The 22,159-nt window shown below is 38.8% G+C and overlaps 1 long non-coding RNA gene across 9 annotated transcripts in view; it reads left to right on the top strand.

The window, feature by feature from the left end:
- LOC102556284 (uncharacterized) overlaps window positions 1-22,159 on the top strand; it is a 134,113-nt gene that overhangs the window by 98,075 nt on the left and 13,879 nt on the right. For 4 of the 9 annotated variants that reach the window (XR_015638455.1, XR_015638452.1, XR_015638462.1 and 1 more), the window contains one exon: window positions 16,183-16,444. The exons of the other annotated variants lie outside the window; for them this stretch is intronic. This is a non-coding gene — a long non-coding RNA (uncharacterized LOC102556284). Of the gene's footprint in view, window positions 1-16,182; window positions 16,445-22,159 lie in introns of those variants that run through there. 9 annotated transcript variants of the gene reach the window in all.

Raw genomic sequence — 22,159 nt, 5'->3', positions numbered from 1 at the left:
ATTTGCCTTTGATTCTCTTGTACATACACATAGGAGTGGAATCTCCAATTCATGAAATTGTTTGCTTGACTTCTGAAGACCCACTAAGTAAGTTGCACATTCCCACTAGTAAAACATAGGGATGCTACATTCTCACCAACATTCTCTCTCTCTCTCTCTCTCTCTCTCTCTCTCTCTCTCTCTGACACACACACACACACACACACACACACACACACACACACACACACTTCTGTATTTTTATTTCCTCTGTGTTAGTTTTAAATGTCATCATGCCACAACTTGGAGTCAACTGGGAAGAAATCTCAAATGAAAGATTTCCTTGATCTGACTGGCCTGTGAACATGTCTGTGGGGGATTGTCTCGATTGTTAATAGCTCTCATCCAGCTCATTGATGGTAACACCATTCCCTAGACAAGGGTCCTGAACTGTATAGAACAGAAGAGAGCTAAATAAGAACAGAAGCAGCGAGCAAACAGGATAGGTTCCTACATTCGTCTCTATTCTTGACTGTGATGTACCTACTAGCTGTCTCCAGCTTCTGCTCTGTGATTTACAACAATGGGGTACAACCTGGAAATGGGAGCCAAAGAAACTTTTTTTCCTAAACTGATTTTAGTCAAGGCATTTTATCACAGCAATAGACATGAAATCAGAAACACCAGGGCTTAATGGAATTCTGAGGTAAAATGCCTTAATTGTGCCTACTGATAGTTATACCTCCTCCCTTTACAGTGTCTCCTTGCATGGATCCCTAAGTCACACACATTAATTTTAGTACTAAAAACTTCACAAGCCTTCATTCTGATGCAGACATTGGAAATTAGGAGAATTAATTATATCGTCTAAAAAAATCACATCATTAGCAATCAATTGAGTAAGAATGAAGTTTCAGGACTTCTTTTAAAGCTATCATTCTTATCTGTAATATACCATTTTGAAATACATTAAACCTATTCATGAACCTATTTATAAATCTATTTATAAAGTCTTGAAAATACAACCCATGGCACAGCAGGGCTTTACAAACACTCACACACACACACACACACACACACACACACACACACACACACACACACACACAGACACACACGTGTCAGAGGAACAGCTTGGTTAATATTCCACCAATTGGTTAATATTTTGCCGCAGCGACAGTAACACCATTTAACAAAATAATGCATTGTCTTTAGCTCAGCGAACTCTAATGGAGAACATTGTTTGGAGCAGCAATGATGTCTTATAGTACTGTGACTTCTGCCCTGCCCCCTACTGTGTTATTTTCCTTGCTGGGAGCTGACAGAAGCATTCAACAAAATAAGGAAATTGTGGAGGGCACAGCTGAATGAAATTTTGAAACAAACAGCCCAAGATAAGTGTGTGCCACATGAGAACAGCTCTTAATTGTTCTGTGATAATTCACTCAAAATATAATGATGTTGTTAGGAAGAATGGGCTAGTTTCTTGCAGATTAAGAGAAAAACCATTTGTAGAAGATGAAAGGGCATCTAGCATTTGAATAGACAGAGGGAAGAACTGCAAGAACATGAAATTACTTTTTCGCCTGATAAGACATTTATCTGTGTTTCTCTATCCTCATGCTAAATGAGGTCTAGAAGATAGAGTCCTTTGAAAGCAGAAATGGCATTAGTTTGGAATTCTGTTCCAGCCACTCAGAAGACAGACATAAATTAGCATTGCCATGACACTGATTACTAATGAAGAGACTTTTGCAAAAATCATCTTATCTAGCTTCCGCCTCTCTCTCTCTCTCTCTCTCTCTCTCTCTCTCTCTCTTTCCTCCCCTCTCCCTCCCTCCATCCCTCTTTCTCTCTCTCTCTCTATCAAAACTGCCCAGGGCATCTTGCCCAAAGCCAACACTATATTTTATATATACAAGGGAATAAGATATATAAGTAATGTCTCCTCACTAGGAGAATTTGAAACCTGAAATATATTAGCTCAAATCATACTTCCAGAGTTCGCAGATTTCAAGGCAGATGGTTATGGTAATTTGCCTTTGAAGATGTTAAAAATCTTACTAATCCACTCACTTTTTGAGATAATTCTCCCTCCATTAAAGCAAGGCTCATAATAAAAAGTAGATCTTCTTCATTGAACTAATTGCTTAATGCCCACTGTGCATACTGCAGCCTCTAGGTGTGCAGTCTTCGCCACAGATCCCTCTGTGCCAGGCCTTCGGTCTTCCTGCCCAAACTGCAGAGTCTATCGTAGGAGTGCTTGTTACAAATGAAAGACCCTGATGCCTTTGCCTTATAGTAGAGTTGGGAATTTTGAGTATTTATAAGTTATTAATGAAATTTCTAGGAGGAATTTATTACCACCCAACAAAGATTTGCTTAGAAATGTGGACCCGTCTGCTACAAGGAAAAAATTAGGAATCCAGGATGGATAACTAAAGTGGAGTTCTGAGGACTTGTTGGAATAAGGGACGAGCTGACTGCCTTCCTACAAGGGTTGACCTACAAATATGGATCGATCTTCTATAACAAGAAAGCAAGAAACCCAGGATGGAGGGCTGAAGTATTGAGGTGTGGTTCTAAGTGTAATATGAAGGACAATTGACTCTGGAAGTAATACCTCTTTGACCTTTGATAATAACACAAAGTGTGTTTGAAAAAGCCTCAAGGAATAATATTTTTTATATCTATCTCAAATTATACACAATATATATGAGTGTATGTTCACACACACATACACACACACATACATACACACACACACACACACAACTTTGAAGTGATCGGTCAGGGTAGTCCGAGTGGTCCTGAAATCTCTGCAGATTATGAATGTAGCTTTGGTTTTTTTCTCAGGAGTTGAGCAATAACTCCTAGTACTAAAGAGGCTGCACACTTAGGACATAGGACCTGAGTGATTTAAGATGGATCTAATCTGAAAGCCTCCTTCCTCGCTATTCTATCTAGATTATTCTATGAAAGCTGCCAAGGAAGAGAAAAATATGACTATTGAGCTGTAACATCTATGAACCATGACAATGACTAGCATGACAGAATATCCATAAAGGGGCAACACTTAACCATGATAGATGTGAGTGACAACAAACAGAACACACACACACACACACACACACACACACACGCATGCACACACGCATGCACACACACACACACACACACACACACACACACACACACACACACGATGTCCATTTGGGTCAGCAACAGGAGTCTTATAATTATGATCTACCAGCGGACAACATACTAGTCTCAAGTATCAAGTGTAATTATTACATTGGCGGGTTTTCATGTGCTGTTTAAGATCCCTGCAAAGCTGCTTTGGAAACAGGCTTTGCCTTGCTCCATTTCAAGCCAAGCATGTTCACATCGAATGTCCTCCAATTCCCCCTGCCTGGAAATAAGCTGCCCTTCTCTCCCCTCACCTCAACTCTGTGACAGGGAAGAGAGAATGGTAAGCAGCCCAAGAATAAAAGCACTGTGCCCTTAAGAGCAGCTCGAAGGTTAAACATTTCTGACAGATGTTATTGTTTATCTCGGGATATTAACGTGTCTACAGTGAGAAGGCAGAAGTTCATGGAAAACTTGGCCAAAGAGAGAATGCGCCACTGAAATCAACAAGATTTCAGCTACTACTCAGCCTCCTCTGTCAGCTTCTACTGAGTTTCCCCAGGGCTTTACATGTTTGTTCTACTTGTTGCTATTTTTTCTATCACTTGGGAGCGTCACATAAGGGGACACTGCTCTGCCAGGGACTCTCTCTGTTGAGAACTTCAACTGTCTTAAAGGGGCTTTCCCACTTGATTTCTGATGGCTGTTATGAGTACTTGATTTAATGATATATGTCTGTCTGTCTATAATTGATCTGTGTATAATCTACCATTTATCTATAATCTCTCTATCTATCTATCAATCATCAATCAATTATCTATCTATCATCTCTACATATCTTTCTATATATCTATCATCTGTCACTCATCTATCTATTAATTATCTATCATCTACCTATAATCTACTTATCTTGTATCATCATCTATCTTCTATTTATCATCACTTGCTATTTATTCTTTTACTTTACCTTGTTTTATACTTAATAAAGCTACTTAATTATAGATCATTACCTGGGCTTTATGAATCAACAGGTACGTATTCTAATCACAAATGCCTCATGGTTTTCTGATGAATATTATTCTATGAGCTCTTTTTCTTCTCCATGTCATAAATTCTATTTTCCCTTGACCTTGGGTTAAGTGTCTGGATTCCCAGAATTAGGAAGAAAGACGAGCGTGAGGCTCTTGAATGTAACTAAAGTCAAAACGTAAAAGCCGTATTATAGTGGAGATTATTTTCATACTTTTTGTGTCATTGATCAATTTGATGAATGTACAAGTAGGACCTAAGTGTAAAATTCTGATCTCTGTGTGTCAAGAACTTTGGTGGATAGATAATATTGGAGAATAGTCCAGAGATTTATAACACTTGGTCTTGGCAAGATTTTATATAATAGGGAATTGGCAGAGTATTACAAAATTGGCTGCACATAAGATGCAAGGAACTAATTTACTCAGTATACTCTTTATAATTACCTTATGTATGTAATAAATACTTGAACATTTTCTGGGTATAAATCATCATATTCTAGGGTGTAAGTTTTAAAAATTAACTCTAGTGAATAGATCTAAGCCTAATAATCAGGAGTAAACATACTACACTATTTTTTTAAGAGCAAGAGAGAAAAAAGATTAGTGAACTTCATTTAATTAATGTTATCTTTGGAAGTTAGTTTTGTGTAACTACCATAAATTAAAAAAATTATTTTAGCTAGAGTTTGACAAATAGAGGCTAGTATTTGTACAACCAAAATTGTTCCCAGAATCAAGATTAACAAGGGCACATTTCTTTATTACAATAAAATCTAAGGTTCTAGAAATAATATTTAATTTTGTGTGGAGATAGAATTGACTGTCTTTAAGGTATGCTATCAACACTCATTCAATTGATAATTTTTATCACTAATTATGTGTCAGGCACAGTTTCCATGCTGGAGATTGAAAAATGAAACCAATTTTACATCACCATGTTGCTCATTAGACTAATTAAGGTAATATAAAAGTGAGTAGTTACCATTTCCAGCATGGTCTGCTCAAGGCATAAAAGTCAGTAACTGAGAGGTTAATGAACGGTTCACAAACCATGTGTTTCTCAGATTGGTTAGAAAGTGTTTAAAGATTTATGATGAGGACAGTAAAAGTAGGAGTCTTCTTAGATCTTGAGTAACTACGAGAGACCAGAACATATTAAGCAGAAGGACCTACAAAGTTAGCCACTAAGGAATAGCAACTTGAGGTCAGAGAGATAGCTCAGTAGTTAAATGCCCATATTTCACTGCAAAGGACCCACATGTGATTCCAAACATCTCTATCTGGTAACTCGCAACCACCCAAAACACCAGCTCTAGATCTGATGTCTTTTTCTGTGTTTCACCCATACCTCTGTGCATGATGTCCTCCTCCGTTACATATACATATAATTAAAAACAAATAACAAATCTTTAAAAAAAAAGACAGCTTCAGTCTTGAAATTGTTAGCAATATTCAGAAAACAAGAATAGGAGTTCATCCGGTTGGTGCTTTGAAGTTCCTGATGGTGAACATCCAGCTCACCAGAAACTACCTGATTCTTGTCTGTCTGTGTTAGTACCAGTCATCTTATTCCTGGCTTCAACTCAAATAAATTATTTTTAGCATCTCTGTATGTTATACAAGGCATAGACATTTTAATTCCTACTAGTCACAGACCTTAAGACTTCTAAGAAGTATGGAGAACAGTTTTTAATTCTCCAGAACTTTTAGAACTTTTAAGAGGGGCAATAAAATAAATTGAATTTTCCATCTTCTGGAGACATTTGAGTGTCAAAAGTACCCCCCTTGTAGCCCAAGGTTGTACATCATAACTCCTCAGATTTCACTACCGTTTATTACAGTGAGAAAAAAAAAACACCCACAAGGCCCTGAGCACATATCCAATTTATGAGCATCCAAAGAAGACAGATTCGGATACATTAAAATGTGGTTTCTGCGTTGATAGTGATATGCGGGCACATAAAAAACAAAGCACGGAACACCTTTACTACCCAACAGCTGTGGGAAATCGTTGAGGAGAAATTATCCCAGCTTGGGAACATTAGATTAGGCATGAACACAAATTATAGGTATTAATTCATTTGAGAAAAGTTGAACATTTAAGAAGGCCACTTTGCCAGTGGAAACAAGGATGGGAAACTGTCAAATGGATCTGAGTTGTTCAGGATTCTGCCTGGCTTCCAGGAATGGAATTGGAAACAGATGTCCTCCTAGAACGTGAAAATGATCTTACTACCAGACATTTTCTTAAATGAAACCCTCAAAGACAAAATGGTTCTTTAGCGGACTCTCAGTCAAAGGCAGAGAAATAGTAGAAGGGTTGAGAAATATGTCATAGTCTTTGAATTTCCTAAGTAGACTGTGGCAACTTAGAGGCCATTTTCTAAGATGCTTCAACAAAAAATAAAACAAAACAAAAAAAACAAAAAACAAAAACCGTATTTCAAATATAACTCATTTTTCTTTGTGGAAATTTTTATAAATGAAAAAACATAGTTGATGGAAATATTAGATTCCATAAGGCAGTCCTAAATTTTCCTCTTTTTTTATTTCAGTTTCAGGCTTTAATGTGTGTTTAATTTGGGCTAAGCAGAGGCACCCACGAGAATTTTAAGTATCAAATGGTACATATTCTGAAGATGGGGAAATTACTATCATTTAGGTAAAACCTATGAACTTCACCTGAACTATTTTAAATTATCTTTATAACTCTTGTTTTTAAACTTTGAAATGTGCGAGTGGCACTGTTGATTTATTCTGTGTTTCTGATAATAAAATTAGTTACAGTTCCATGTATGGTTGGTTAGCTATCAGGGAATAATCTTTTTTTTTTTCAAGGAAAATTAATATTTTTCTTGAACGTTGTTTTTATTGAAAAACATATGCCATGACATTGTGCCACAGCTCTGTATACGCAATACTCCAAATGCAGTAAGTCTCAAAAACTGTTTCTTGAGTTTTCCTGGGAACTTTGACTCCATCAATGGGACAGTAACTTTAGTAGGTACCACCAGGGGGCAGCAGAGGCTGCAGGATCACGAGTGGGGACACGGGTTTTCCCAGGTAGAATGGGTACAGTCTCCAGTTCTGCTACAAGGTATTTCAGTAGGATGGTCATCAAAATATCTGCCGAGTAATGGGACTTTATTCTGGGACCCAAAGCTATAACCTAGAGGATGTGGCCAAAGCTTGTCCAGAAGTTCTGTATAGTTCTCATAAGGAAGAGACAACAGAAATGGTTTCTCAGCAAAAGGTGGCATAAACGACTCATCCCCTAGATGGTGCCTGCTTTCTCATGTGGTGGAGAAAGAAGAAGAAACGCATTGACCGTAAACACAGTGGTCGCGGGAGCTCATCTGAATGTTTGGTTTTACATTCTTTATTCACATAATAAAAAGAAAGCCAAAATTAGCTGAGTCCCTTTCCTAGGGTCCCTAATAGGTTAGAGACCTATGCTCTATGCTCTCTGTCCTCTAAGTTCATTAGACTTGTCCCCTCCTTCTCTTGGTTGTGATAATACAATGCCTTGTTCTAGGTCATATATGGCACCATTTGGTATACTGTTTCTTTCACATTACTATCTGTTATTGTGCTAGATATGTGAATCATTTCATTTGTACTTTTTGGAAGAACTGGAGTAAGAAAGAGATGAATAAGGTCTAGGACAGAAAAATGAAAGTAACCACCAAGGTTGTGGATCTAATAATACTACATACAAAAGAGGCCTTGTTTGCCCAACTTGCAAGCCTCATTAATCTCATGTGGATTCTTCCAAACCACAAGTAGTAAATAAAATAATCCTTTTAATCATTCTCTCTTCTTCCCTTTCTTCATGGACTACTCTCACCTCCTCCTCCATTAGGTTAAAAAGTTTGAATTTATCGAGTGGGTTAAAAAGCACTTTGAAGCTGTGAGTCAGGAAATCCAGATTTGTCTTACATTTAACTGAGAGGAATATGGCTGGTCAGAGATGGACAAATGGTGGGAAGACAAGAGCTAAGGCATGTTTTTCTGTTAGGAGGTTAGATCATAATGTCAGAGAAAGACCATGTTGCTTAGTCTAGGAATATAGTGACAGAGATAATGACAAAAGAAAAATGGTATGTGCCTTTGGGTTCCCAAGTAAGGAGGATGTATTTGGTGATGGGGTGCAGGAGTAGGTTTTAGGGACGTGATTCCTTCATTGTAGATGGACGAAAACAGGGTTCTATCTGTATCTCACATTGGTTAACTTGGGATGATTAAACTATTATAGGAATAGGTTTCCCGGAGAAACAATATGTCAATAAGTAAAGAAGAACAAAATCTCATATAGTGTACCATGGGGATAAGAAGAGCTTACAAGATGGAGTTTGATGTGGAGAATGAGTAAAAGGTCTTGTCAAGAGCACTGTGGATGCCCAGAAGTTTGCGCAAATCAAGCACTTATTTCCTATCCAGACCTGGGCTCAGTCCATGTGGGTGTAATAGACAGTGTTCCTTGTAAACCTGTTGGGACTAAGAATTGCCTATTGAGATAGTTCCGACATGCTCGTGAGGATTATCTTAAGAATGTCAATAGAGGTGGGAAGTACTCATCAATTGTGGGTAGAAACTCTGAACTGCATAAGGTGGAGAATGAGAGACGAGCACTAGCATCCATTTATTGTCTCTCTGCTTGTTGACCGCAGGTGCCATGTGACTTCCTGCCTACTGCCTTGACTACCTAGTAATGTGATACTCTATTTTTGAATTGAAGCATAACAAACAATGTCTCTCTTGAGTTTCTTTCCTCAGAGTATTTTCTTATTACAGTAGCAGAAAAAAGAAACTAGGGCAGTGGGTGGTAAGTGTGCGCAGGTGCATTTAGTTCAATGTTGATCATCATCAAAGTTGGAGTTTTAGTTTTTCGTTGGTAGTCTTCTTTCAAAGAATAGTTTGCCTTTGCCACACAAATGAGTAACTTAAAATTTGATTAGAAGCTAGCCCAATTGCTGCCAAAGAGTGCTGACTTAGTTAAACCTGTCTCTATTTTCAAATAAGTTACTTCTCTAGAAATGTGACTAAAGGTGAGAAGGTTGACCAGTTGGCTCCAGACTGCGCTTTATTTAGTTCCAATATTCTAATTCTGGTTGTAGTGTCCCGATGCCAGCAACGGAAGTTCTTCATACCATCAGAGAGCCACCATTATTTTTTTGTTTGTTTGTTTGGTTGGTTGGTTTGGTTTTGGTTTGGATTTTTTCTTTTGGCTTTGTTTTGTTTGTTGTTGTTTGTCTGTTTCTTTGTTGTTTTGTGCAGAAAACTCAAAATAGCACTCCATGGACCTTCCAGTTCTACAAAGAAGAGGTTGGTCAGTGACTGGCATCCTTTACATGTAACTTGTAACCTCAGACCAGTTAAGGCTGTTAGCTTTATTGCCCCCCTTTGGGATAAAATTAGGAACTATCAAAAATGTGAAAAATCAAGTTCAGATTACCCCATTCTTTTGTGGTCTGTCTTCTGGTCAAATAAGACTTCTATATTCGTGTGGATGTTCTGTTATTAATTAGGATGCAATATGTGAATTTTTAATTAATTTACTCACTTTACATCCTTATTGAGCTTTCTCTCCCTCCTCCTCTTTTATCCCTCCCTCCCAACCCCTTTTCCTCTCATCCTCCATTCCCTTCTCAGAGAAGGGGAGGTCCCTCCATGAATACCAACCTGCCCTGGTACACCAAGTTACTGTAGGACTAGGTCCATCCTCTCCCACTGAGAACAGAAAGGGGAATATTTAAATTGCTCATCTATCCCTTTCTTTTTATCTAGTGCATCCCCAAAGTGAGCATTTCTGTTTTACTCTAACTCACCCCAGTCACCAGTTGCCACACTTTTTTTCTAGAGGCTGTTTTGGTGTTGACCATTTAGTCATCAAGGAAAGGAAAATGAGAATTCTACATGAGAGAAGCTGACTCTGTGCTGTGCATTGGCAATTTATGGGCTATCTGGTCTGATTATGCTTTCTGTTCTATATTCAGTAAATTATTCTTAGGGTTTGTTTCATTTGTGTTAAAGATCAGATACATGCTTCAACCTAAGTAGATTTTAGCTTGAAGTGATTTTGTATCTCCAGAAATGAATTTTAATCAGTAACCCTGCCCCTTTCTCCTGTCTAAGAGCAAAGCCAGGCAGCTTCAAAGATGTATTTGAGAATGTGTGCTTCCAGAGAGTAAGCAGCTCGGAGCTGTGCTGTGAGAGATATAAATGTCAGAAGCAAAAGCAATAGAAAACCAGCGAAGATGAATTTTTCGGGTGTGAGCAATTGGGACAGACTCGAGATTTTTCTAATGAATGTGTTACTTAGGGTATAATGAAGAAGTGAGTCCTTTAAAATGTCCAGTAAACCATCTGGCATGATTGGGGAAGACATACACTGGAGGAAACAGAAAGACAATGACAATGAAAATCCTGTTGGGATTGCTGAGATGAATCAGTGCTTAAGATACTGCACCACTATTGCAGATATCTGAGTTTGTTTCCCACCACCTCTGACTTTAGCTCAGGGGATTCATCGATATCTTCTGGCCACTTTCTTCAAGTGTGGCATCCCAACACTTAAGGAACACACACATAGACACACACACACACACACACACACACACACACACACACACACACTAAAATAAAATAAAAAAATCATTTTGAAAAAGCAAATCCTATGGGAACTTAACTTCCTTAAATATGGGAAAGTTGATGTCAGCATCACATTCTGACTTTAAATTCAAATAGAGTACAGAGTGTGGGTGGAGTCACCTTTGACTAGCCAAAAGTTTGGTAACATCTAGAATCTGAAAAGAACAGTTGAAGTGGTGTTAAGGGAAGTGTGGATTCAATCAACAACTGAAATCCGGTACTCCTGCCCAGAGTGTGACGCATCCACAGAGATTAGTCTCTTGCTGAATAAAGAATTTTAGTGCTTCTCATGTGAACCACACAGTTCTCTGGGGCAGACAAGCAAAGTTTGGACAGACTTGATTTCATTTCCCTTAGAAACATGTACAAAAGAAATCATTTGAGGCCTGGATAAAAAGTCTTATAAACATACAATTAAATTTTGACTTCATGCAGACTCAACTCATTAAGCCATGAGTGATTTCAGATGTTGTGGTCAGATTCCCCTGGCCAAAGATTTGGCTCGTCAGGTTATCCTCCCGGGAAAATGGCAAACCCAGTGGAGGTATTTTTAGAACAAGAGGGATGGAGGAGTCACTCAGGGTAGTGCATGTGTTTGTGTGTAGTAAGAATAGCATCACACTCCAAGCTGTCGTTTAATTCATAACCAAATGCCTGTGAATCAAATGCTACTTTACTGTGCGAAGGGAGAGCAGCAAGAGGCGTTGGATGTGGGAGAAAGCTGTGGCAAGCAGAGTGTCGTCATCATCTGTGCATACTCTGGTGGGAAAGCTAACTGCTTTTGTCCCATGAAATACGTAATATAGTATAGGTAACGCAAGCTTAATAAATAGTTTTTGAAATATGTTTTATTATGATGGATCTATAGTAGGAAATAGTTTAAAAATAGAAAACATAGACATATGCTATGGGAATTTATCTTCTAAAAGCAATTGAAACTTCAGATATAGTGTATTCCCAGGGGGTGCAACTAGTGAAAGCCAGAAAGTTAGAAAAAAATCTCACAAAATAAATGGTTTGGTTTGTTCACATATATGTGTACACACACACACACACACACACACACACACATACTCATACCTATGTGTTCATATATACATGAATAAGTATATATATATTATATATTGTGTATAATATATTAGACTAGAAATATGAACTAATAAATAGATTAAAAGCTATTTGAAAGCTGTATCAGCCAATTCCAAGATGAGTTTTATCTCAATTCAGATAGGCCAAATACAAACATAGTTATTGTACATTTCTAAGAACATTTTGCAAGTGGGAACAATCGCAGGATTACTAGACAACATTAAAAGTTATAAATAATATTATTCAAATTTAGACACAGCACTTAAAGTAGTAAAGAATTCCATTTATTCAGGGGTAAGTCCTGATAATGCAACAGCTATGACTAACGATGTTGATCTTAGAAAAAAAAAACCCAAAGAAAGTTTAACATAGCACATGACTAGATATTTTAAAATCTTTTTGTTAATTTCATGTATTTAAAGACATTCTTGCTAGGGATGGAAATGTTAGTTTTATCATATGTGAATTATTATATTTAATGAAATTTACTATCTCTAAGAGAATGAGCAACAGAAACAGCAAAGGGTGCATATTACTCCTTCCTTCATTTTAGGCCGAGTATTCCCAGGGTGGCCTATTTATCTTTGGAATCATACTTTCCAACCCTACCACGTTATTAGACATTTTTTCATTTTTCTGGAAGAAGATAAACTTTCATACCACTTTCTAATAGAAAGGCTGGTTTTTCAAGAACGCTGCTTACTGCGCATCCAGAATGCAGTGGAACTAGATGAGTTTGTGGGGTTATACCTCCAGGAGTCTTTAGAATAATACTTTCCATTGCTCTTGAATGATGAGGACTCAAGTTGTTCTACAATACTGCAGAAATCAACACTGTGTGCACCATTCTCTTAATTTGGTTTTCCATTTTATGCCTATGAAATACTATGCCATATTATGCATACATCCACCTGTGTATGCATATACACATTATAGATGTATACTGGTTGGTTTTATGTATCAACTTGACCCAAGCTGAAGTTATCACAGGAAATGCCTCCATGAGATCCAGCTCTAAGGCATTTTCTCAATTACTGATCAAGGAGGGGAGGGCCCAGTCCATTGTGGGTGGTACCATCCCTGGGCTGGTTCTATAGGAAAGCAAGCTGAGCAAGTTATGGGAAGCAAGCCAGTAAGTCCCACTCCTCCATGGCTTCTGCATCAGTTCCTGCCTCCAAGTTTTTGCCCCGTGTGAGTTCCTGTCCTGACTTCCTTTGGTGATGAACAGCAACGTGGAAATGTAAGCTGAATAAACTCTCTCCTCCACAACTTGTTTCTTGGTCATGGTGTCTCATTCAGGAATACAAACCCTGACTAAGATAAATTGGTACAGGAGTAGGGTATTCCTGTGACAGCCTGATTATGTTTTTGGCAGTTCTGTAGAAGGACTTTGGGCTAGAAGAGCCATTGGGCGATAAGAGCTCTGTGGGATGTTCTGCAGGAGCTTAGAAGAGAATGTTGAGAACAGTGCAAACAGTGGAGGCCTGGCTTGTGACATTTCAGAGGGAAAATTAAAGACTCATATTAGGGCCATTGCTGTTTTGATTGTGAAGAATCTGTGATTTTGGTTATGGGAGCTGAAGAATCAGCTGTGATTAACAAGATGCCAGAACTGCTGAAGCAGAACCTAGTATTACTGGGATGGTTGATGCTGGTCAGCTGGAGCTAAGAAATTAGCCGTGATTAAGAGGAGACCAGCATCACCGAGGTGAAATCATCTGTGAAGTGTTTTCTGAGAGAAGCTGTGTTCCCGTGGCAGCCACGGTTGTATCACATGCTGGCAGCCAGACTTGGGACTGTGTAAGTCACCCAGGTGACACTTGTTTTGAAACATGAAGGGGTGGCAGCTGATACTTGGTACTGTGAGAGGACATTGGTGAAGGTGCAGCCTCAGTGGCAGTTGACAGCCCAGGACTGAAGGGGTCATGCAGAGAAGTTGAAGCTTAGCACCACGAAAAGAGCCTATGAAAGACTATTTGTGAAAGTGTTGTCCAGTTACAGCAGAGGATAGCCATGTTTTGGAGATGCCAGGGCCGTGAGATGACCACCAAGAACAGCAGGAGCAATGGAGTACAGGCAGCTGGAGCTTAGATGATAAGGTGTGTGCTACAAAGAGCAGAGCTGGAGAAGTGATGCAAACCTTTGGAGGGACCTAGAAGATTGTGTGTGGATCTCAGACACTGAACAGGTATGGTTTGATTTTTGCTTTTGATTGTGACGTATCCCTGTTATTTTTCCCTGTTGAAGTAAGAAAGTATTTTAGTGGAGCCCACAGTTAAAAGACTTTGAATTATAAAAATAAAAAGTTTGAATTTCAAAAGAGATTAGATATTTGAAAGGGATTGAAATTTTAATGCATAAGAATTTGTAAGGCCTTTAAAGGTTATTTAGATCGTGGGGATGGATAAGAGAGTAGGCTTAGTGATGGGCTTATGTGTCAAGTTGATAAGAGGTCAGTTGTACCTCTTATCAACTTGACACAAGCTGGAGTTATCACAGAGAAAGGAGCCTCCCTTGAGGAAATGCCTCCATGAGATCCAGCTCTAAGGCATTTTCTCAACTAGTGATCAAGGGTGGGAGGCCCCAGTCCATTGCAGGTGGTGCCATTCCTGGGCTGGTAGTCCAGGGTTCTATAAGAAAGCAAGCTGAGCAAGCCAGGGGAAGCAACCCAGTAAGCAGCACCCTCCATGGCCTCTGCATCAGCTCCTGATCCAAGTTCTTGCCCTGTGAGAGTTCCTGTCCTGACTTCATTTGGCGATGAACAGCAATGTGGAAGTGTAGGCTGAGTAAGCCCTCTCCTCCCCAAATTGCTTCTTGGTCATGATGTTTTGTGCAGGAATACAAACCCTGACTAAGACAGGATGTAAACTTTAAAGTTAATTAAGGTAAGAGACTAGCACATACTCAGCTTCATGGGTGAAGAAGCATCAGAAATGGGCATCTGCACAGAGGAAGGTTGACCACACTCAACCTGTGTCATCATTACTCCCAGAGTTATTCAGCCTTACATAATCTTCAGCACCAACAGTAGGAGATAAGATGCGGGAGTACCTCGCTCTTTGTCCTTTTCGCCATTGTCTCTTCTTTGTACCATTTCTCATGAAAACATGAAACAATGACCATTTTCTGGAAAAAAAATATTGAGCAAAGAAGGATAACAGCAATTTCATTAAATTGATGGAGAATGGTCATGACTTTGTCAGCAAATGAAGACTATGGAACCTAACGTTTCCAGAGGGAAGTAGCCATTTCTGTTTACTTCAGCCATTGCTTATCTAAGTGCCTAGTACGTATTATGGTGCACACCAATGAATATTTCTGACATTAATAATGACATGGACAAAGACCTCATGATGGCAATAAAATTATAGAGAAATGATCATTGTTTTCAGCCTGGCACCCCTCCAGTCTCCTTCCTGTCCAGGTTAGTTTTGAAGTCTGTCTTTCTATGCACTTAGGGAGATTTGTGTTTTCGGGCTTTGTTGTTGTTCTTACAATATATTCTTTTTTTTTCTTTTGTTGGGTATTTTTTATTTACATGTAAAATGTTATCCTCTTTCCCAGTTTTCCCTCCAGAATCCTGCTATCCCTTCCCCCCTCCCCCTGCTTCTATGAGGGTGCTTCCCCACCTACTTACCCACTCAGTCCTGCCTCCCCACCCTGACATTCCCGTACACTGGGGCATTGAGCCTTAACAGGACCAAGGGCCTCTCCTCCCATTGATACCTGACAAGGCCATCCTCTGATAAAATATTTATTTGTGTGTGTTTGTGGGAAAGGGCACAGATGTGCCCTGGCAGGAGTGTGGAGCTCAGAGCACAAATGGAGGGAGTTGATTCTCTTAGTCCACCATGTCGGTTCTGGGGATTGAAATCAGGTTTTCAGGCTTGGTAGGCAGGAGTCTTTATGCTTTGAGGCATCACTGAGGCCTGATTTTCATTTTATAAGATCTACTAGACTAGATATGACACCATCTAAGGTAGTATTGTATATGTATAAGTATATAGTGGTCATTAAACTTCTGTAGAAAGTGTTCTAAAAATACTTTTGACATTGATTTAAAATTTCCTCTCCCCTTCCATTATTAACGGTTCAAAAATAAATCTACTAAGCACCATGTTGCTTCTCGGTGATTCACTGTTTATCTGTTGGCAGGATTGGCAGCGAGATCTGGCTTTGCTCTTTCTTGACTTAGTACAGGTCAGATGCCCCACTCTATTCCAGAAATTAGCTTGAATTAAAAATTATTTAATATGTTCCTTCAGTCTCTTTTTTAATCTTTGCCTCTCCCTTCCCTGCCAAGGGTATTGCAGACCGACAGGAGCCGGATGTAGATCTCTCCTGAGAGACACAGCCAGAATACAGCAAATACAGAGGCGAATGCCAGCAGCAAACCACTGAACTGAGAATAAGTCCCCTGTTGAAGGAATCAGAGAAAGAACTGGAAGAGCTTGAAGGGGCTCGAGACCCCAAAAGTACAACAATGCCAAGCAACCAGAGCTTCCAGGGACTAAGCCACTACCTAAAGACTATACATGGACTGACCCTGGACTCTGACCTCATAGGTACCAATGAATATCCTAGTAAGAGCACCAGTGGAAGGGGAAGCCCTTGGTCCTGCTAAGACTGAACCCCCAGTGAACTAGTCTATGGGGGGAGGGCGGCAATGGGGGGAGGGTGGGGAGGGGAACACCCATAAGGAAGGGGAGGGGGGAGGGGGATGTTTGCCCGGAAACCGGGAAAGGGAATAACACTCGAAATGTATATAAGAAATACTCAAGTTAATAAAAAAAATTATTTAATATGAAGAAGACAATATACTAGTGCATCTTTTTGTAAAGAGGTACAGGGTAAGAACACAACATACAAGGACCAATGTGCCTTGGAAAATTTCCATTTTGAAGGTCGTTTTTCTTTCTTTTTTTTTTTTAAGTGATTTACAACCCCAAATCATTTAAGCTTACTTAGATACCTACTTATTCCTTCCTGCACCTTCTCTGTGTGTACCCTAAAACGGTCATAATTGTCCATAGTTAAATTATGAACAGAATGAGGAAGGACAGGATTACTAGGGTAAAATGTAGGAGTCAGGAATTTCATTGCACTTCTCTTCTCCAGGGCCATGTGTGAACAGTGAACGGAGGCGCACTGATATAAATAATAACGCAGTAAGACAAGCCATCATGCCAAGGCATCCAAATCATACTTGGTTCTCAAGAATATCTTCTAACCATTTGACTCTGAGTATTTTTTTTTCTTTAACACAACTGTAAAGCTTACGTCTAAATAAGAGCAATGATACTACACTTGAATAAATATGAGATTTCAATTTGATAATACACTTAGACACTCAGTGGAGTATGTACTTTACCATACAAGAAACTGTCTTGTTATAACAGAGTAAAAATTATCCATTATTATTAGAGCAACTCTTTAGTTTTTCTCAGGACCCTGTTTATGTTTTTGCCAATAATTAAATGTATTAATAATCAATTGATAAATGATTAAATAATTTTGTAATAATTAATCTTGTAGATGTGATGACCATCATTAGCGTGAATGATATCATCTTAATTTCAGTGGTTATTGTGAGCACTTAAATGACTCACACTAGCCTGTTGGTTCTATGGGTTAGAAGATGCTAAAGTCATGAAGATGAATGGCTATGACCTCTAGCATTAGCTGTGTACAGTTAGAAAAATTACTCAGATATGCATTGCTGGGCTTGGTTCTATCTCAGAAGTAATGGTAGCCTATTAAATCAACTTCTGAGTGAATAGGAAGACAGCTGAACCAAGCTGTACTAAAACTTCTCTGCCCTATCAAAATATATGTATGATCCAACCATGGTCTAACTTGAGGCTGAGTTTAAGACTCAGAAGACATGTTGGTCCAACTAATCCAGCATTCTGATTCCCAAGCACACAGTCCAGGAGGAGCCCAGCTAATACAGAGAACCATGTGCAAGAGCAAACTTCCCTCCCAAGAAATTCCTTAGTTTTTGCTTGAGTTCATTGAAGTTTCTGTTACTCAGCCAAAATGGAGCACAGACAATGACTAAATTAATAATCACTTTTTTTTCACAGATCAAATCATCACTTAATTGAAAATGTACCCACTATTAGTAGAAATTAGCTAATGCAACTTGGACATGGGCTTCACAGACGTGTTGGCAATTCAGATGTGCTCTTGTCTCACATAAACTAGAGCCATCTGATAATCATTCTGATCAAAGCAGAAAGCGCTATTCAAGCTAACATAGAACTTCTGAGATGAAAGTATGAAGAGAAAGATTCACTGATCTGTCTAATTGCTCTTCTCTGTTATTGAAATTAGCTAACATTTTATCTTTAACAGGAACAATTAGAGAAACCATTCCATTTGCCAGCTAATTTAAAAGTTATCCACTATGACATGACTAATGTCTACAGAAAAATAATCAATCAAATGTTACACGGTTAGCATGAGGCTGAATTTTTTTTCATCAGGGAGTTGCTTGGATATGTAATAACCTATTTTCCTCTAAAACCTATGGGTTGTGACCCCTTTGGAGGTCACATGACCCTTTCACAGGGTTGTGTATCAGATATTCCTATAATTCATAACAGTAGCAAAATTAGAATTATGAAGTAGCAACAAAATAATTTATGGTTGGTAGTCAACACAGCATGTTGAGCTTTATTAAAGGGTTACACGCATTAGAAAGGTTGATCTAAGGTAACAAGGCTCTGTAGCTACATCCTATACAAAGTAGGAATTCAGCTTCATGGGTAACCCTTTCTTTCTTCCCAAGATATTGCTAACATTTCTAAGCAGTATATTTGTGTTTCATTTGAATTGTTTGCATTTAACAAAGAAGGGCTTTCGCTTGGATGATCAGTTTTCTCCATCCGGTAAGTTTTCACATAGGTAGGTAGGGTGAGAGAGGAGCCAAAATTACCAAAGGTACTAGGCAATGATATCAGCAGTGCCTTGTGGGCAGCTCCAGGCATGTTCTGTGAACTGAGTATGGGAAAACCCGCCACTGCTATTCGTCAGCCAAGCCACTGTCAGTTTTCTGCCAGGCTTTTTCATGTATACTGAGGATTGGCAAGAAGTGGTTTTAGAAAACATTTTATTTTCACTTGGAAAGCTTTTAAAAAATTAAGTTTAATCTGCACACTTAATTGTGTTTTGTTCCTAGATACAATGGCCAACTTTTCAGGACAAAAAATAAGCTCTCTAAAGCCTTTTGCATAGCCAAAGTTGTGTGGCTTATAGTATTCTTACCAGCCACAGAAAAGAACAAAACATCTGATATAGCTTTAGTGTTTCCCAAACCAACATACAGATCCATATATCAGGTTGTCCCAGCATAGATGTGTGCTTTTCCCATCATCCCATTCATTCTGCCCCTGGTATAATAAAGGTCTAATGAAGCAGTGTGAACTCGGACTGGTAACAAAGTCATGCTCACAAACTAGCACTGGTTAGTTTATTGTCACAGTTAGTTAGTTTATTGTCACAGATTGCACATTAAGTTTTAGGTATGTATTGCTCTCCGAAGAGGCAACTTCACCATATGTAAACAGGAAATGGTCTTTTTTTCTGTATATTATTGTAACCGTTCTGTTCCCTGGTACCACACAAAAGTTGATCTCTAAATGCACCCATAACTGGATCATCTCAGAATTTCTTGATAATTTGTTTCTTTCTTCTCTTTAAACCTTTACTTTTACTGTATGTGTATGGATGTTCTGAATGCATCTATGCCTGTATACCACATGCATGCAGTTGTATACATATCCCAAAATCCTAGGGTTAAAGATGGTCATGGGTCACCATGTGAGCACCGGGATTCAAACTCAGGTCCTCTTGAACAGCAACCACTGCACTTAACTCTTGAGACATCTCTCTAGTTCTGATAGTTAGCTTTTAAATAAGCTCTCTAGTCATATTTTCAGCAGAATGAAATTTAAGAATCCCTGTGTATTATTATTCAGTATTCTCTAGAGTTTTCTCTGTTTCTCTTTCTTCAATGGCTGGCTGTGAATGGCAAGCCCAAGAGTTGAGTACTTGCTTAGTTAACAAAGTTGGATGTCTCAACTGGTCTTTCATTTATTGTGGGGATCCTGAAGAAGCAGCAGGTTTAATGCTAGTGAAGAAATGAATGTCCTAGCAAGGTGAAGACAAACAGGTGAAGAGCAGAAACTTTCTTCTATGTCTTTATGTAGACTTACAGCAGAAGGTGTGGTCTGGATGAAGGGTATATCTTTCCTACCCCAAAGTTCAGACTATAAGTGGACCTACCCACTTCAAGCACTTCACACCAAGCAAAATGTCTCTCACAGTTGTGTCCTCTATATCTTGTTGTGTTGTAGTTCATTCCAGAGATAGTCAAATTGAGAGCCAATAATAGCCATTACAAGTCTACCCCTGGTCTACTTGGCACATAGTAATACCTCCTTATGTCATGTTAATTCCAAAAAGAAAATAATAACCAGGTTATGATAATACCTAAATATAATCAAAGTATCTCACATATAATTGTACACCAGGTCATATTTATGCCTAAAATCCTATTAATGTCCCTCACACAACCACAAACACATTATAAATTTAGAATAGGTGGCAATGTCACTAGGGGGACATTATTTCAGTACCCAAACATAAATATAATAACTGCTAATACTCTCTTAATTTATATTACAATGTATGACAAAGAAATTGAAAGAAAACATAAATATCTGTATAAACATTTTTAACAAAGTACATTTTTTAACAAAAAGTATTTATATCAGCTATAATCCTTATTTCTCTAACTTGTAACTTGTGGCATGGCCTAAGCTGGTATTTGTAGCTACCTTCCTTTACTACCCATTCTGTATTTTTCCCCCTCAAGAAGCTCAGCAGCTAATGACTCTTTTTCTGGAAGAGTGAACCATAACATCATTCCTGATGGGTCTATGCCCACTGTCATCTTGCCTAAATAGATTAGGCTGTTGTGGTTTCCCATTGACTTTAAAGGATCTCTTGAACTCCAGACATAATCTTTTTTTATTTTCATTGTTGAGAATCAATTGAATTTCCCATCGTAATCAGGATTAACCTTATCTCCTAACACTGTTATTCCTTTTTTTGAATATTGGTTTAAGGGCATTAGAAGACCTAAGTGGTCACGTGGAATTCTGAGCTTTTTTAGTTTATGAAATGCTTGTTGTGCCTCTTGACAGGAGTGCTCCTTACTGTGAAATAAAAACCTCTAGGCCAGCAGAAATTAGGATTGTGGAAACAAGAAGCAAAAAACTTCCTAGTGGTCTACTGGAGGTGATAATGACTAGACTTGTTCCCTTCCCCATTCTTTGATTCATGGATGCATGAATCCTAGCCATGAGAGAAATGCTACCATATACTGGATACTGACCCAAAGCACCCACTACCTTCTGGAGAACCCTTCCCAGCTCTACAGGCTGCTGCTACCTAATTGGTGCTATACCTGTGCCTTCAGAAAGCTATATAATTTTATATCAGACCAGATGTTTCAGGATGATGGTCATGGGCCCACCATAACATTTTTCTGGCTATGAAGTGAGATCCTTGGTCAGAAACAAAACTGTATGGAATATCGTGATAGTAGGTAAGGTATTCTGAAAGTCCATGAATGGTGGTTTTCCTTTCTTGGGAAAGGAAAATCCATAATTACAGTATTCTGGTAAGGACAAAGTATCATTCTTTCCATGGAGGAGATCATCCAATATAGTCAGCCTGCCACCAGGCTGGTCACCCCAAAGAATGGTGTCATATCTGGGGCTCAGTGTTAGTCTCTGCTGTTGGTAGATCTGTCACTCAGCAGTGGCCATATCCAGGCTAGTCTTGGTAAGCGGAAGTCCATATTGTCAAGCCCATGCAAAACCTCACCATGGCCATTTTATTCATGGGCCCATTGAGCAATGGCAGAATTAGCTGGGGACTGAGGCTCAATATCCAAGTATAGTTCATCCTATTTACTTGATTATTGAACTTCTCCTCAGCTGAGCTCATCTTTTGATGCTCAGTTACATAGGACATAAGTTGTATCTTCACATCCTTTGCCCATTTGTTGAGATCTATCTGTATACTTCTTCCCCAGATGTCTTTCTCATCAATTTTCCAATCATGTTCTCTCCAAGTCCCTGACCATCTAGACAACCCATTGGCTACAGCTCATGAGTCAGTGAACAATCATACACTTGCCCATTTCTCCTTCAAAACAATGACCAGATGTCTTTCAGGGCTGTCCTAGGAAAGGGTTGTGATGCTGC

Source organism: Rattus norvegicus, chromosome 15 (genome assembly GCF_021556685.1).
Source record: "Rattus norvegicus strain SHRSP/BbbUtx chromosome 15, alternate assembly SHRSP_T2T, whole genome shotgun sequence".
Taxonomy (NCBI): domain Eukaryota; kingdom Metazoa; phylum Chordata; class Mammalia; order Rodentia; family Muridae; genus Rattus; species Rattus norvegicus.
The sequence above is the reverse complement of the archived record's forward strand: the minus strand, read 5'-3'. Positions and strand labels throughout refer to the sequence as shown.